Raw genomic sequence first — 5898 nt, 5'->3', positions numbered from 1 at the left:
GGCAGCCATCTACCCTTTTGTTTAAAGGCCTTCCACCAAGAGATTCCCAAAAGACAAGTCAGATCGACTGCTGGAGAGCTCTTCTCAGAAAGTGATTCCTAATGTATAGCCAGACTCTTGCTCCTTATTTGAAACCCTTGGGATTTGGGGCCAAGCTTCTAAGGCAGCAGAAAATAAACTCCTCCCCTTCTTCCACATGAAGGCAGCATTTCAGATATGAAAGACAGCTGTATTGTCTCATCTTTTCTCTGCAGTCTCTTGGCTCAACATCCTCAACTCCCTCAGCCATTCCTCAGCTACAACACAACCAACCACATTTTGGTTGGCAAGGGCAGAAAAGAATCCACATTTCAAAAGGAAAGTAATGAGGGAATACGGTTACTCTACTGGCACAATGACCAGTAGTCACTTTTGCAAAGTCCCTTTAAAAAAGCATATTCAGAGGCTACCTCCAAAATATTATGCCCTCCTTTGGTTAATCCAATTTTCCCTCAAAGTGATCAGAAAGCAATGGGAAACCAGGGGGAACGCCTCTTTAGACACAGAAGATTCAGAACAGCCATTACCCGCCACCAAATGCTGTTCTAAGGAATAGGAATGGATTACCATCCATGACTTTCCATGCGCTAGGAAAAGGGCCTTTGCCTCCAAGGAGATGCTGCTGTGGACCCCGAGGTTTTCCTTTTCTGCTGAAAGCAGTGAAGAGCCAACAGAACCAACAAAAGGCAGACATTCAGCTCTGAGAATATTACAGGATAATTTATTCAGAATTTTCTTCTCTAATATAAACAGTTAATTGTTCAATATTTTACACACAGCAAGTTTTCCACTTTATATTCAAAGATACTCTCTGAACACATCACTGCTTGGCTCTTTTATATGAAAAGCACTGGAAAAAATCAAGTGGGTCTACTATAGATTCATTTCACTCCTCCCCCCTTCTGAAAACAAAACCATGGCACATTATGTTGATCCATTACTTGGAAAGAAGAGGTATCTTTTTTCTGGTTTTGCTGCAAACCCCCCTCCCTCCCTCCCCTCCATGCTGAGACACTCTGAACACACAAAAGAGCAGCAAAGTGGGCACATGATGGGAGAAGGGGCAGTCAGTGCCCAGGCACTCAGGGGCATGGCAAAGGTTTTTCTCCGCGTTGGTAGCTCAATGGCTTGCAAGGGGCTGCTGGTCCCCCCAATCATTCCCTTCCTTCAAAACCCCCAAACCCCATGGCATCACTACCCTCCAAAGAAGAAAAGCATGACCTCTGGCATCAAGATCCCTCCCTCAGCACCTGGCAGTTGGGTAAGATTTTGGCATTTTCTATGACCACTTGAATTACGGAGCCATGTTTCAACCCCTCGCCATAAATAATAATTGCAAAAACAACAGTCACACAATCCTAATAAAGCAATTGTGGACGACATAATCGACATCAACTGTACACCTGAAAAAGTCTCAGAGATCAAGAAGTCCTTCAGGCTTTGGAAGGCTGGGATAAAAGTAACAGCTGGGAGCAAATGCCAGGGAAGAGCGAGGGGGGGGGGGGGAGGAATCCAGCTGAGGCCATATTGTTTTGGGATTTCGCAGGGACCACAGGAACCGATAACCAAAACACCCAGCAGATGCCTAAATGTGGAACCAAAACCTTCAATACAGATTGAAACTCTCATGAAAGTCACAGGACAGAGCTTGGTGAAAAACCAAATTAAATCTTACTGACCAGAACTGGCCTTTCGGTCTCTTGACCATCTAAGGTGGGAGTTGGAGAGGGACAAGGCACAAAAAACCCAGCACTTTTCTTGCATCGGCAGGGCACATGGTTACTGAGCTGAAAGAGGCACACATGGCCAAAAGGGTATCGCTATAAGCATGCATCCCACACATGAGCATAATGGGAGGGCCAATCCAAGTAGCCACCTCAGAGAAAAGGGTCTTCTTTTTCTCCCCAAAAGATCTGGCCTACGTTGGGGTCCCAGACCAAGAGCAGCCCCCCTCCTGCTGGACTGCTCACCTCACATGGGACATGCCCTTGCCAGGCTACCAGGATATGTGCATGTGCACAAAAGAGAGGCATTAAGGCCAATGAACCGGAAGGCAAAGGTCCTCACTTGCAGCCTTGCCAAAACAGTGAGTGAAAAGGGGGAGAGGATCCACATGCCCAAGCGTGCCAAAATGGCTCTGCAGCAGATTGTTACCCCCTTCTGCCAAACATTTAAAAATTCAAAGCCCAACCTAGGTTAAAAGTCAAGCTCCCACAAGAGATGGTGGATATCTAGAAGTGACTTTGCTTCAGATGACCAGAGGCAAGAGGAGTCCGTGGGCCTCTTCCCATCCCCTTCAAACCTCCGTTGCCCACAGACCGGCCTGGAAGGGAAAGAACTGGCTAAGCATACCAGCAGCCTGAATTCTCTAAGGAGACAAAGAGGTAAAGTGCTCCTGCCCTGCAGTCCCCTTCCAGAAAGAAGCACACAGAACTGCTGCCAAAAGCCCCCACCCCACAAGGCTGTGGTTGGGTGGGATGGAAAGGCTGTTTTGCCAAGGAAAAGGAGCCAGCTTGGTGCTGAGAAAACATGCCATTCTTAGACAGTGGCATGTTTGTTTGCTGCAGCCTCCTCAACAAATGTCTGGGGACACGAGATGTGGCCATTCTGCCCAGCCACCTTTTCCTGGTGTCCTAAGCGCATGGCAAAGGGCATGCACCACATCCATTCTTCTCCCCAGATGCCCCTGCCAAATGGAAGGCACCCGTACGGGGCTCCTCACCAGTCTCTAGGAGAGAGCCAGTTTTGCTTTCCTGCCCACAAATTCAAATCTGTCCATTCCGGCTCAAAAAAGCAAATTAAAAACAGAAATTAAAGCATTTCAGATGAGGTGCCAAAGGGAAACGGAGAAAGACTGCCAAGGCCCCTTATGAGCGTGGCTTTTCTCTCTCTTTAAAATCTATACATTTTTTTAAACAAAGCACATGTGTTAGCTTTTCTATCAAGAAAATAAGATCCTTCTGCAGCCGTCTCCCACCTCACCCCCTTTAGCAACAATTCACATTATACGGAACTAATTTTTTAAAAGCTTATTCAGAAGACAGGAAAAGACACAAGAGATAAAGGCGTTTTGGTGAGGCCTTGGTCTTGGCAGATGAATGAAGCTACCTTGCAGCATGTGAAAAGGGCCCTTTGGAGGGGCAAAGGAAGGGGGCCAAGGAGCCCATATCCTCCCATGTTCATGGGTGCGCATGTGTGTGTGGGGTTAAATTGTCCCACATGTCTAGGGAGGTTTTTTTTGTTGCATCCCTCTCATTCCCAGTTACCTCGGAGCTTCTTTGGGGGGGGGAGGGGGGCTGCTGGGTGTCTGATTTAGAGGGGTCCTCAAATTCTTGCTCTCTCAGAAGCAGCAAAGTCTGTCCCAAAAAACTTGTCAGGACAGTGGCGGTGGCTAGTACAACTCTTACTGATTTCAATGGGGTCCGTGCAGGGTTGCCTCCCAATGGACTGTTGTGGAAGAAGTCATGCTCAACGTTCACATTCACAGCGCACATCTCAGTATCCTTCAAGAAATGGAGAGGAACAGACAGTGCTTGGGGAAAAACAAGGCCGCTTCTGGACTGAGACTCCCAAAACTCTCCAAAAGAAATTCTGGGGTGAGGCATTCTTGGAGTTGTGGTAAAAAAAAGGAATTTTTTAAAGCCCTAGGCAGATTTTTCCCTGGCACTGTCTGCACATGACACCCAAAAAGGCATAAAAAGAAAGGAAAATGAGGCAGGGGGAGAAGAAAAGAAACTGGCTGAATGAGTTAATGTAGGAGGAAGTTTTGACCACTTTCTGAGCTGTAAGAACTCCAGTTGATGTTATTTGCCTGTCCAAAGGTTTTACCTCCAGCAGCCAAATGTTTTGGGATTTGTGCAACAATGGGTGTGTGTATATATATGAGAGAATGCAAGCGAGCTAGCTTTAAAAATTAAACAGAAGCACACACACGCACACGCAGCACTGTTATCTGAATGTTAAAAGTACAGGTTTTGTGCATTACCACCTCCCAGCAGTTAACACTTGCCAAAATTCAGCTTAGAGACTTTCTAAGGCTGGTTTTGAAGACCAAGAAAGGGAGCTGGCAAGCAACATTCTCCTTGAAGGAGTCTAAACTAAATATGGTTCACGGAAGGTGTCAATAATTTATAGGGAGACTTGCTGGCTAAGATTTAAATATGTCACAACACACACACACACACAGATAAATGTACACACAGACAGACTGACACATAATGGTCACCAGTTGGACCTTGAGAATCTTGAGGAAAGAGGGTGAGGAGGGTAGGGGGCAATGGCAGCCTCCTTGCTTAGTCCCAAAAGCCCTGGCACAAAACCCTGAAGCGGAGGAAGAGGTTGGCTACTGTTTGGCTACCTCGCTTTGCTGAATCGCATAGGGGAGGGGGGTGCAGGGAATCCCATCCCCCCAAGAATTCTTCCATATAAAAATAATCTATTCAGAATTCATTCATGCCGGAGGAGTTTGTGGGGCAGGTGTGGAGATCGGGCAAAGACGGGAGCAACACACACACTCTGCAGCAGAGATAAAACTGTTATGTACAAAAAAGACTCACTCAATTTTCACTTACACCTCCGTGTGTGTGTGTGTGTGTGTGTTTGTGTGGTTTATCTGTGTATGTGCATGTGTCTACACACACACTCAAATCACATACATACGTACACACACACGGCTTAACCCATTAAGAAGAAAAGCAGCAACTGTTGGTCAAATCTGAGGGAAAACAGAGAGAGAGAGTCCGTGTTTGACACATCTTGAAGATCCTTCAGCCTTTCAGAAAGAAGAGAGACCAGAACTCCCAGTTCTGAAGAGGCAAGGGAAGGAGAATGCCTTTCGGTTGTGCTGGGGGATGTTCCAGCATGGGGCTCCTTTCCCTCTTGCCAGGGCAGAGGTGCCCAGATGGTTCCCTCTAACCAGGCAAAGGCTGAGGCGGGTGGAAATCCTTCCTCCTTTGCACGGTCCCCATGTCTCTCAGGCACAGCGTAGTGCGAAGGAAGAAATCAGCAGCCACAGAATTGTTCATCTGTGTTTCACAGACAAAAAGCCAGCTGACAATGAGTCAGCTTTTGCACCCAAGAAAAACACACAAAACAGAAGCACGCGAGGAGACATTGTTCCCCCCCCCAATCCTGCCCCCTGTGTCCATTTTAATCTTCTGATGATTAAAAATCTGAGTAGAAAGCAAGTCCATATATCTCCGTACGCTTCGTCAGCAATACTGCAAGTCCTGAGATTTGTGTAGAGAAGGAAAGACAGCCCGGTGGGCGGCTGCTGTTAGGAAGGGCTCGAGCGGGGCATGGAAAGGATCCGCCCGTTCTTCTTGCCCCCATTCATGTGGGTGTAAGGGATGTGCTCATCGTAGTTCCCTTTCAGGCCCACCGAGGGGATGCTGTCTCGCCCCAGAATTTCGTCCCGCTGCGAGTAGGAGGCTGGGTCCAGCGGGATGCTCTCCATGTTCTCAAAGTCCAGCTCATACTCCTCTGTCTCGGGTGGTTTGTTCTCTTCACTGTAGAAGAACGAGACCTCTCGGAAGGAGGGGTGGAGGTCTTCCTTCAGCATCTCAATGATCTCTGTGAACGAGGGGCGCATCTTGGGGTTGTACTGCCAGCACATCTGCATCAGGCTGTGGCTGCAATGACACATGGACACAAGACACACAACACAACCCCATTAGCTTAACACGGAGCTCCCGGCCTCCTCTCCATCCTCACAGTCTCCGCACTGTCCCTCTTCAGCTCTCCTCTGGAATTTGGTTTGCAGTACCACAGAGCTTGGGAAAGTTACTTGGGAAAAATTAGCTAGCACATGTTGAGGGCCACAGCACTGGAATCCTGATACCAAACTCACACCCATGTCCA

The 5898-nt window shown here is 47.7% G+C and overlaps 1 protein-coding gene across 1 annotated transcript in view; it reads right to left on the bottom strand.

Moving 5' to 3' along the window:
- Positions 1 to 740: 740 nt before the first annotated feature.
- The window catches only part of LOC121916648 (insulin receptor-like), an 89132-nt gene continuing 83974 nt past the window's right edge, over positions 741 to 5898 (bottom strand). Inside the window, 1 exon segment of the mRNA XM_042441955.1 lies at positions 741 to 4612. The gene's annotated coding sequence lies outside the window, so the exon portion shown is untranslated.

Source organism: Sceloporus undulatus, chromosome 10 (assembly GCF_019175285.1).
Source record: "Sceloporus undulatus isolate JIND9_A2432 ecotype Alabama chromosome 10, SceUnd_v1.1, whole genome shotgun sequence".
NCBI lineage: Eukaryota > Metazoa > Chordata > Lepidosauria > Squamata > Phrynosomatidae > Sceloporus > Sceloporus undulatus.
Note: the sequence above shows the minus strand (reverse complement) of the source record. Positions and strands in the feature narration are given on the sequence as shown.